General features: G+C 53.6%; 1 pseudogene; it reads right to left on the bottom strand.

Moving 5' to 3' along the window:
• LOC131586337 (zinc finger protein 271-like) overlaps positions 1 to 12,047 on the bottom strand; it is an 80,335-nt pseudogene that overhangs the window by 41,273 nt on the left and 27,015 nt on the right.

Genomic DNA, 12,047 nt, shown 5'->3' on the forward strand with positions numbered 1-12,047 from the left:
ATTGCAATCTGTTCACTGTCCAATTACAGCTTCAGATGATGAAGTCCTGTACTTCTTGTTTTCTCTCTTCAGTCCACCCTTGTTTATACTTTTGGACCTGAAACTTCTAACAATTGTCCTTGCTATCAAGCTAGAAAAGGAATTGTTTTGTCTACCTACTCTCTGAAGAGAGCTCACTAACAATTAATATGAAGTTCAAAGCTACAAACCTAGGCAGCGCAGAATACGAAAAATATAAAACTTAAGGCATCACACCCAGAGGGGCTGTTGAGTTGAATAATTTTGGAGAGGGACTGAGTAGGATTCAGTGGCATTGAGTGGTTTTGAGGTGACAGATCAAACCCTCTCGTCTCTTTGAGTGCCCAGAAATGGAAACAACTACACCAAATACCCCCAAATACTCCCATGTATCTCCCAGATTCCATTGTAGCACTAGTAACATGTGAGGTTTTAGATGCCTTTGATGAATTTCTTGATTTTTACCACTATTTGTTGGTTTTAAAGGGATGAAGATTAATCAAAAGATAATTGAAACCAAAATATAAAGACCACCAGCTCAGTGTCTGCCCACCACAGATCACTGGGAACGTGGGTCATCAGGTCCTGCCCAACAAAGGTCCTCTGATGGGGGATGGAGCTGGGGCAGCGCACGAAACTCTTCCTGCACTTTGGGCATTCACAGGGCTTCCCTTACTGGTGCCTCTGTTGGTGTTGGGTCAAGTGAGATTTCTGGATGAAGCTCTTCCCACACTGGGGACACTCGTAGGGCCTCTCCCCAGTGTGGATGCGCCGGTGCCTGATGAGGGTGGAGTTGTCCTTGAAGCCCTTCCTGCACTCAGGGCAGTGGAAGGGCCTCTCATCCGTGTGAATCCGCTGGTGCTGGAGGAGACTGGACCTGGTCTGAAACCTCTTCCCACATTTCCCACACTTGTAGGGCCTCTCCCCAGTGTGGATGTGCTGGTGGGTGATGAGGTGGGAGTTTCGCTTGAAGCCCTTCCTGCACTCAGGGCAGCGGAAGGGCCTCTCATCCGTGTGAATCCGCTGGTGCCTGAGGAGAGTGGAGCTGCTCTGAAACCTCTTCCCACACTCAGGACACTCGTAGGGCCTCTCCCCAGTGTGGATCATGTGGTGGATGGTCAGCAGGGACCTCCATCTGAAGGTCATCCCACATTCCCCACACTCATAGGGATGTTCCCCAGTGTGGGTCCTCTGGTGAATGGTCAAATTAGAGCTGTTTCTGAAGCTCTTCCCACACTGGGGACACTCGTAGGGCCTCGCCCCAGTGTGGATGCGCCGGTGGGTGATGAGGTGAGAGTTTTGCTTGAAGCCCTCCCCACAGTCAGGGCAGCGGAAGGGCCTCTCATCCGTGTGAATCCGCTGGTGCACGAGCAGATGGGAGCTCCTCTGAAACCTCTTCCCACACTCAGGACACTCGTAGGGCCTCTCCCCAGTGTGGATGCGCTGGTGGATGATGAGCTGGGAGCTGAAGCTGAAGCCCTTCCCACATTCCCCACACTCGTAGGCCCATTCCCCAGTGTGGATCATCTGGTGGCAGATCAGTTTGGTGCTCTGGCTGAAGCTCTTCCCACACTCCAAGCACTTGTAGGGCTTCTCCCCATCCTGAAGCTGCTCATGGACCACCAGCTCAGAGCCCTGGCTGGATCTCCGGCCGCCTTCCCGGCACAGGGTGGGTCTTTCCTCCTCAGAGCACCCCAGAATGGGTTTGAAGCCCCTCCTCCTGCGGGATCTCTGGGGCTTTTCCTCCCCATTGGTTTCCTGCACTGTGGAGCTGCTCAAAACGGCCTCTTCCATGAGGTTCTGCTGTGGGGATTTGTCCTCCCTGGTCTCCATCCTCAGCTCCTTGTCTGGGGGAGGAAGGACAAGGAGAGGATGGGATTTGCCTCCGTGCCAGAGGGAAGGGGAAGGAGATCCCCCCAGTGCGTCCCCGGCAGGACGGCGTCGGCAGCGGGGTTGTCCTGCAGCCGGGGGCCATGCTGGGCTGGGAGATGGAGCAGGAGAGAGGGGGAAAGGGGCACTGACTTCCTCCTCACCTGCCTGGGTTTCCTGGGGCATCTTCCTCTTCCTCGCAGCCTCTTTTTCCATCGGGCCAAGATTTGGGAATGCAAAATCCTGGTTTGGGTAAAACAGGGGAAGAGTATCTTCAGTTTGAAGGTTCCTCAACCCAAGTCCATCTCTAGAAGTCACCAGCTTCACCCGGAGAACTGGCCCATAAAAACCTCCCAAACACCAAGATTCAGCCCTGAAAATGCCTCCCAGGAGTTCCCCATCTTTGGTGTCTCCCCTTTGGTGTTCTGGGCTTCCCCCCTGTCCCAGCTGCTGAGGGTCCTGCTTGTACTGAGGGTTCCCCACCTACCCAGTCCCTGCCCTCCCCAGGCTGCTGGGAGTGCCAGGAATCTGAAAAGTTCCCCCTGTTTCCATCTCCCCACTTAGGGATGCTGGGACCCCCCAATGTCCCCCCAAGTAGGATTTTCCGCTCAGCCTTGGAGTCCTTAATTCTTAAATATCCCCCCTGAAAAAATCCAACCCAGGGACCACCCAGGATACCCCTCCTCGGTCACCTGTGGGATGGGGGGGTGAGGGGCTATGAATTCGGGGAGTGCTTGACCTCGTGGTTCCTTCTCCTTTCCCTGATCCTCATTTGTCCCTCCTCTTCCTCCCTCTCCTCCCACCCTTCCATCCTTCCTCCTCCTCTTCCTCCCTAACCCCACCTCCTTCTCCTACTTCCATCCCTTCTCTCTCTCCTTCTTCATCCCTCCTCTTCCATCCCTCCTCCTCCTCCCCCAGGAGCAGTGACACCCTCGGTGCCCCGTTCCCAAACCCCTCACAGCCCACGGCAGGAGCGGGGATGGAGCCGGGACAGGTCGGGATGGGCAGCGCGGGGCTCTCCGCTGCTCCCACCCGCTGGGGACGGGGGGAACCCGGCCCGGGGAAAAGGAGAGGGAAACTGGGAAAACTGGGGGCTGCAGATCCAACCTGGGGCTGGCTGGGGACCCTGGCTGGGGACTGCCAGCCCCTGGGGCTGCTCTGGGGAGATGCGGGAGGGGGGAACACAGAGAGAGCTGGGGGATCCCAGGAGTGGCAGCACTGGCAGGGACTGGTTTGTACTGGGGTAACTGGAACCTTACTGGGGTAACTGGGAATGACTGGGAATGAGGACAAGCATGCTGAGGGCAGCTGGGATATACTGGGAGTGACAGTGACCATACTGGGAACAGTTGGAACCACAGTGGGAGAAACTGGGAGTGAGTGGGACCATGCTGAGATGGACTGGGACTATTCCAGGGACAACTGGGATCATACTGGTAGGAACTGGGAAGAATTGCAACTATTCTGGGATCATACTCAACTGGGATCATACTGGGATCACAGTGGGAGCAGCTGGGTCCATGCTGGCTGAGACTGGGATCCCACTGAGGGTGAGTGGAATCATACTGGGATTGACTGGGAGTGGCTGGGAGCAACTGGAATCATGCTGAGAGGAACTGGGAGGAGCTGGGAATGACTGGGAGCGTGCTGGAGCTGACTGGGATATACTGGGAGAGACAGGGAGTCCCAGGGATCACACTGGAGGCTACTGGGGTCATACTGGAACTGACAGGTAGCAACTGGGGGCCACTGGCCTCATACTGGGAGTGACTGGGATTAGACTGGGAGTGCAAAGGAAACTAGAAAAATGGGGAAATAATGGGAAAAAAACCAGGGTAAATTCAAGGAAAATAAAGAGGAAATATCAGGGCAAAAACAGAAAAAAAACCTCAGGGAGAAATGAAAAAAAAATCGGGGAAAAAGCAGGGAAAAAATGGGAAAAATTTAGGAAAAACAGGGAAAAATTTGACAAAAAATTGGCAAAACCAGGAAAAATTTGGGGAAAAAAAAAAAAAGGAGAAATCTCAAGGAAAACTCAGGGAAAAAAATCAGGAAAGAAAGCAGAAAAAAAATGGGAAAATCAGGAAAAATCAGAAAACATGAGGAAAAATCAGGAAAGAAAAAGAAAAGAAGGAAAAAATCAAGAAAAAACAGGAAAAATTTGGGGAAAATGGGAAAATCAGGAAAAAAAATGGGAAAGAACTGGGAAAAATCGAGGAAAATCAGGAAAAGAAAGAGGAATAAAATCTGGTAAAATGGGAAAAAAAATGAGAAAAACCAGGAAAATTTGAGAAGAAACTGAAAAAAAACTAGAAAAATTTGGGAGAAGAAGAGAAAAAATGGGAAAAGCATGAAAAAATTTGGGAAAAATCAGGGACAATATCAGGAAAAGAAAGACAAAAAGACCCTGGGAAAAAAATCAGGGAAAAATTTGGAAAAAAATTGAAAAAATCAAGGGAAAGCCAGAAATATTTGGGGAAAAACTGCATAAAAATCAGAAAAAGAATTGGGAAAAAAATCAGAAAAAAATTGTAAAGAAAAAGGAAAATCAGGGAAAAAAATCAGGAAAAGGATAAAAAACCTGGAAAAATCAGAAAAAAATAATGAAGAAAAATCAGGAAAAAATTGGGGAAAACCAGAAAAATTTGGGAAAGGAAAATGGAAAAATCTAGGCAAAAAAATGGGAACAAAACCGCAAAAAATCAAGGAAAATTTAAGAAAAAATTGGGAAAAAAATCAGAAAAAGAAAGAGGAAAAATCAGGAAAAGAAATCAAGAAAAATCAGGAAAAAATGGGGAAAATCAGGAAAAAAATTGGGAAAAAATGGGAAAAATCAAGAAAATAGAGAGGAAAGAGACTTGGAAAAAAATCAGGAAAAATCAGGAAAAAAAATTAGGAAATACAGGGAAAAATCAGGGGAAAATTTAGAAAAAAATTAGGGAATAACCTGGAAAAAACTGGGAAAAGAACAGGGAAAAATCAGAAAAACATGGGGGAAAATCTGGAAAAAAATGGGGGAAAAAATTGGGAAAAAAGAGGGGAAAATCAGGAAATGAAAGAGGAAGAAGACCAGGAAAAATTTGGGAAAAAATCCAGGAAGAAATCAGGGAAAAAATGAGGAAAAGATGGCGGGGAAAAAAACCCTGGGAAAGTGGAAAAGAAATGGGAAAAAGCCAGGAAATATTTAGGTAAAGAACAGGCAAAAATCAGGAAAAAATGGGGAAAATTTGGGACAAATCAGAGGCAAAAATCAGGAAAAAAATGGGAAAAAATTTGAAAAAAATTGAGAAAAATGAGGGAAAAATCAGGAAAAGGAACAGGAAAAAAAAAATGGAAAAAACCAGGAAAAATTTGGGAAAAAAATAGGGAAAAATCAGGAAAAATGGGAAAAAAGGGAGGAAAAAAAATGGGGAAAATATTGGAAAAAATGGAAAAAAATCAGGGATTAAGTGAGGAAAAGAAAGGAAAATATAATCTTGAAAAAGCTGGAAAAAATGGGAAAAAAGAGAGAAAAATGGAGGAAAAATGGAGCAAAAATGAGAGAAAAATGGGGAAAATGCTATAAAAATAGGAAAAAAATGCTGGAAATGGGAGAGAAATGGAGGAAAAATTGGGAAAATAATGGAGAAAACAATGGAAAAAAATTGGGAAAAATGGGGAAAAATGAGAATAAACTGGGATAAAAATGGGAAAAAAAAGGGGGAAACTGGGAGAGAAATGGAGGAAAATGGGAATAAAAATGGTAAAAGTGAAGGAAAAATGGGAGAAAAGTGGCAGAAAATGGAGAAAATAGGAGAGAACATAAGGAAAAAATTGGGGGAAAACGGAGCAAAAGTGGTGTAAAATGGGGAAATTGAGAAAAAGTAGATTAAATATGGGGAAAAAAACTGTGAAAAAATGAGAAAACATGAGGAAAAAGTTAAGGGAAAGTGGAGGAAAAATGGGGAAAAAAATAGGGAAAAATAGAGGAAAAAATGAGATTAAAAAAGGGGGAAATGGAGGAAAAAAGGAGAAAAATGGGGAAAAACAGGGAAAAATAAAAAAAAATAGGATAAAAATGGGGAAAAATTATATGAGAATGGGATAAAAATGAGGAAAAATAGAGAAAAAATAAGGAAAAAATGAAATAAAAATGGGGGGAAATTGGGGAAAAATTAAATAAAACTGTGCAAAAATGGGAATACATTGGGGGAAAATTAAACAAAAGTGGGGGAAATAATTGAGACAACATTTGGGGAAAATGGAGACAAATTGTACCCTAATAGTGAATGACTGGGAGTGATTTGGCTCGTCCTGCGGTGCCGAGGACACTGGAACCACACGGGGGGAGCAACTGGGCTCCCACCGCCGGCACCGGGAGCCCCGAACCCCTTTCCCGGCCGTGCCGCCCCTCCAGCCTCAGCACCCCCCGCCGGGGTCCCGGCAATCCCAGGGGTCCCCCCCTCTCGGGGTCCCCGCTCAGGGAAGCCGCGGCTCTCCCGGGGCTCCCCAAAACCGGGGTCCCCCCGCCCCCGCGGCCCCGGCAGAGCTCGGGGGGCCCGGCCCGGGAAGCCCAAACCCCACCGCGGGGGGACCCGCATCCCCCCGGCCCCTTTACCGGGGCTCTGCCGCCACCGGGACCCCCCCAAAAACACCTCCCGGGGACCCCCGGGGTCCCCCCGAGGAGCATCTGCGGCTCGGCTCTGGAGCCCTGCCATCCCCAAACATCCCCCCCAAAAACCCCAAACCCAGGGACCCCCGGGGTATTTGGGGCGAGCTCCCCCTCCCCGGGCACCTGCGGGATGGGGGGCGATGGTCCCGAAGGAGCTGCAGATCCAGAGAGCGGGGAGCGCACGTGGAGCCTCCTCTGCCTGCTCCAGCTCTTCCTCCTCCTGCTCCTCCTCTTCCTCCTCCTCTGTCCCTCCTCTGTCCCTGTGCGTGGTTCGGAGCCCTCGGGTGAGCGGGGCCGGGCCGGGACACGATGGGAAAGGGCTGGGTCCCCCCCAAACCGAGCTGGGGGCAGCGGAGGTTTGGGGGAACAATGGGAACGGGGCGGGACAGGGGAACAGGGGCAGGTGGGAGCACTGAGGGTCCCCCAGTTCACCCCAGGACCCCCAAGCCCCGTCCCAGCCCCCCCAGTTCCCCCCGCAGCCCCGGCTGAGGGGGGCTCAGCCCAGGAGCCGCCGTCGTTCGGGGCTCCCCCGAGTGCAGGAACGGGAGAGTTCCCGGCTCGGGGAGGCCCCAGCAGAGGAGGGGATCTTGTCCCTCTTCCAGGGCCTTTCAGGGTCTTCAGGCCCCTCTCAAGAGGAGTTTTTCTCTTTTTCAGGTTTTTTGGGGGGATCCCACCACTAGAGGGGTTTTTTCCTCCCCATTTTAGGCTGTTTGTGCGGCCACAGCTCCACAAACCCCTTCTTAGGGGGGATCATGACGGCTTTAAGTGACATTTTTAGGGGTGGGTGGTTTTGGGGAACCTGCTGGTGATGGAGATGGGGACCCCATGCCAGGTATGAACCTTCTCAATGTCTGTATGGGGTTTTGCAGTCTTGGGGAGTTTTTGGAGCATCCAGGGATGTGTTTGGGATCCCGGTGAGGCTGGGATGTCCCGGGGGGTTTGGGGGTTCTCGGCAGGTTTGGGGGTACCTGGGCAATGCGGGTGGCAGTGCTGGGGACCCCGTGCCGGGTTTGAACCTTCTCACTGTGCACGGGCAGCGTCAGCGTGTTCAGGGAGATCCTGGGGGGCCCAGGGGGGTCACCCCAAATCCCAGGGACCCCAAATGCTGAGGGACCCCCTGAACTGCCCTCACCGCTGGATCTGCTGCAGGCAGGGGGGCACCAGCACTCGGCCCCCACCCTCCACCATCACAGGGAGGCTGTGGAAGAAATCTGGGGGTGCCTGGACAGGTCGGGTGGGACCCCCAAAGTCCTGGGTGCGGGGACACGGGAGGACTTTCAAGAATTCCCGTTGTGGGGGATGAGAGGGAACCAGGAAGAGTTTGGGGGGGCTGGTTGTGTCATGGGGGGACCCCCAGGAGTTTTGTGGGGGGTGGGGCGGGCAAAGAACAGGACGACCCCCAGGATGGGTTTGGGGGAGAACCGGATTGGAGCTCCCATGCCTGCGGGATGGGGAGATCTGCCCATGGAATTCCATGGGAATGGCATGGCAGTGAGATCCATCTACAGAATTCCCATGGGAGTGGGACAGCAGTGGGATCCATCCTTGGACGTCCCGTGGGAATGGGATGTCTGAGATCCATCCATGGAATTTCCATGGATTTCCCACCCATGGATTTGCCCTCCCAAATCCCACATTCCCATTCCCATATTCCCATGGGAATTCTGCCCTCCCCACCTTTACACTCCAGCACCTCCCGCCCATATCTGACATATTTCTGGAGACATTCCCTGCAGCTGTGAGCCAGGGAATTTGTTAATCCCTCAGCCTGGATCTCAGGGATCCCCGTGGCGGTGCCACAGTTGCCATCGCAGCCCCACAGATCCCCCAGCCCCGGCTCCCCCCGCTCAGCCCCGCTCTGGCTGTGCCGCTGCTGCAGCATCTGCAGCTCCCCGCTGGCCCCGTGCCGGTGCCGCTCCTTGTGCCAGCCCTGGCTATCCCAATATCCCAGCCCTGGCTATCCCAATATCCCAGCCCTGGCTATCCCAATATCCCAGCCCTGGCTATCCCAATATCCCAGCTCTGGTTATCCCAATATCCCAGCTCTGGCTATCCCAATATCCCAGCCCTGGCTATCCCAATATCCCAGCTCTGGCTATCCCAAGATCCCGGCTCAGCTCCGGCCGCCATCCCCGGCGGCTGCGGCTCCGCCCGGCCCCGCTCGCTGCGGCGGCGCTGGAAGGGGATCCCAGCCAGGGACCCCATGGACATGGACTGCGGGAAGCCCGGGCCGGGCTCCGACAGCGCCGCGTGCAGGGAACGCAGGGAGAGGAGAACTGGGGGGACATTTGGAGATTTGGGATCGGGGGGGTCACGGCTGAAGGAAAGGGGGAACGGGAAGAGCCAGGAAGGGCATTTGGGGATGCCAGGACTGACAAGAGGGGAGGCTGGGGCTGGCTAGATGTGGCATGGCTGGAGTTCAGGGCGTTCCTGTACCCAGGAAAGGGAGCTCCAAAGGTCCCCGGTGTCCCCATTGCCAGGAGAGGGCAGGGAAAGCCGGGATGGCTGGGAATAGGGGTCCCGGGTGTCCTCAGTGCTGAGGAAAGGAGGGGCTGGCTGCTGGGAGAGGCAGGAATAGGGGTCCAGGGGGTAAAAGGGTCAAGCAGAAGAGGGCTCTGGGGGGCTCTGGGGGCTGCGGGAGGCGGGATGGCCGGGAAAGGGGTGCAGGCGTTCCTGGTGCCGGATAAGGGGGTGCAGGGTGGGACCCACGGCCGGGAATGGGGGTTCGGTGGGATGGCGGCGCCCAGGAATGGGGGTTTAGGGGCCCCTCGGCGCTCCAGAATGGGCGATCAAAGAGTCCCGGTGCCGGGGGTCCCCCTCACCTCTCGCCGCCCCCCGGGAGCGCCCCCGGCCCCAGCGCTGGAGCCATCGCGCTGCTCCGCTGCGGCCCCGCCCACAGCCCCGGCCCCGCCCCCAGAGCCGCCTCCGGCCCCGCCATTGGCGCCGCTCTTTGCTGCCCGCCAGTGGCAGCCCGAGGCTGCAGTGACGTCACCGGTCGCCGGGCAGATCCCGGCGGCGCAGGGCGGCCAAGGCGGAAGCGAAAGTGCCCGAGGGAGCGCGGGGGGAGGGGACGGGGCAATTCCAGGGAATTCCCCGGGATCCCCTCCCGGGATCCCCCGGGACCCTCCTCGGCCGCGCACTGCGGGACCCCCGGGACAAACTGGGCTGAACTCCCGGGCCCTGCGCTCAAACTCTGCCTGGAACCCGCCGGCTTCGGCCCAAAGCGGGGGAAGCCCCGGGATCCGCGGATCCCATTTTTCCTGCGGCTGCGGCTCCCCAGCCCCGGCGGAGCAGGAGCGGGCGCTGGGAGCCCGAGCCCCGATTCCCAATCTCCTTCTTGCTCTCTCTGCTGCTCTCTCCCTCTCCTTTGGGTGATCAGAAATCCCAGAGCGGCTGGAGAGCCCCGTGCCCAGCTCGGCTTTCCCTGGAAAGGGAGGCCTGGGGGTGCGGTGCCCCGGGATGGCCGGGAATGGGGCTCCGGGGGTCCCCGGGCTGACGGAACCGGGGGATCCAGGGGCTGGCAGGGGAGGATCCCCGGGAAAGGGGGTGCAGGGCGCTGTTGGTGCAGGAGAAGGGGGTGCAGGGGGTCCCGGAGCTGGGGAAGGAGATGCGGGGGGGTCCCAGGGCCCAGGAATGGGGATCCAAGGGGGTCCCAGGGGGGCTCCCCAAAGCCCCTCTTAGGGCACAGCAGGAGCTGGGTCAGGAGCTCTGGCAGAGACAAAAGGGGGTGAGCCCGGCATGGGGGGGACATGGGGGAGTCACAGGTGCTCCCAGGGGGAGACACGACCCCCGGGGACCCCTCCTCACCTTCTCCCACGTACCCCAACAGAGCCTCTAAATGGATGAGCAGAGCTCGGTGACTGCAGTATGAAACTTGTTCACCAGCACAGGAGGATTTAGAATTGAGGACAGGGGAAGGGTTTAACCCAGCCTCCTGTTTGAACAGCCTGGAGAGGGGGCTGGGAAGAAACCCATGCCTGCATTGAATTGAGAGAGATCCAGACCCGGGCTGGGAGAGATTTGAGACACACCCACCTTTGGACTTTGCTGTTCACAACACCCTGTCACATAAAGGTAAAACCTTACAAAAGAAAGGACTTGGAAAATCATGGTTTAGGATTTGTTACTTGGGCTTAGTGTAGCTAGCAGCTGGCCTGATAAGTTCCCATGCAAAAACATCTTGAGAATGAAAAGTTTTTTAGCATAAAAAACTAATCTTTGGGAGAAAAACAAGTGCACCTGTAGTAACAAGGGATCTGTCCCATGGGAATCAGTAGAAAAAGTATGTAAACATTGTTAGAGAGAAAAGTTTGAATTGACGTGAACACTCACCATTACCAACCAGTGAACTGAGTTCCCAACCAACTGGAATTAAGCACGGTGCCTTCTGATAACCATGTAAATATAAGCTGTGTGCAATAAAGCTTTGGCTGTGATGGAAGAAGAAACAGGTGTCATTGTCCATCTCTACTACGACACACCCAACCAGGACATCGGGTCCTGCCGAAGCAGAGGAAAGAAGCAGCTCTGGTGGCCAAGTGGCACGGCCCATTCCAAGTGTCCCTGAGCACAGAAACAGCCCCAGCACAGCTGAACACGGGGGGACCCCTCAGCCTCGGCTCAAGGGCTCTGAAGCCCCGGAGATTTGGATTTCCCGGCTGCAGCAGGAGGATGGGAGGCCGCCCCTGAGCCTGCACTGAAGGCAAGGCAGCAGCAGCCAGGGCTCCCCAGTGGGGGAAGCCCCTGGGCCTGCCCACAGATCCTCTGCTGAAATCCTCGGCCTGGGCACCCTCCTTTCGCATCTCCAGCCCCTGCGGGACAATCCTGGCTGGCACTGCTGGAGCTTCAGGGCTTTCTGTGCCTGCCCTCGCCACAGCTGCTGGGGAAGGCACCGGGAGAATTCCACTCTGGCTCTCAATTACACTCTGGGCTGGCTGGGATTAGAGTATTAGAAAATAGACCAAGTGTAAAATTATTTTTTATTTGATTTCTCCAGTCAGGCTTGGTTTGCATTTGCCTTGGGGAAAGGAATTTTAAAAGGTTTTTCTTTTAAGGGATGTTCCACCACTCAGCAGAGATGAGCTTAACATCTCAATAGACTGGGAGTAGCCCAAAAGATTCCCACAAAGAAAACGACCATCAACAAAACATCAAGGCCCAGCAGCAAACATCAACCAACACCTACCCCAGACACTGCCCTGGCACAGCTGGAGACACCTGGTCTGGAAAAGGCTGAGCAGGAAATGCAGGAGTGCAGACCTAATTCACATCAGAGACACAGAAATCCGGGTGCAACAGGAAACCAAACACTAAGAACTCCACAACATGGAAACAATGAACACTAAACCCATGGATTTCTATGGGTTCAGACTGTATAAAGTTTAGGAAACATCTAGTAAAACTCACATGTCATGGAATGATTTTCTCTGCACATGCAGACTATGTGTGGCTGAAATGATTCTGTTCAGAATCAAGTAATGCTTTATTTCTCTAAAGACACTGTTGGAGA

This window comes from Poecile atricapillus, chromosome 19 (genome assembly GCF_030490865.1).
Source record: "Poecile atricapillus isolate bPoeAtr1 chromosome 19, bPoeAtr1.hap1, whole genome shotgun sequence".
Lineage (NCBI taxonomy): Eukaryota > Metazoa > Chordata > Aves > Passeriformes > Paridae > Poecile > Poecile atricapillus.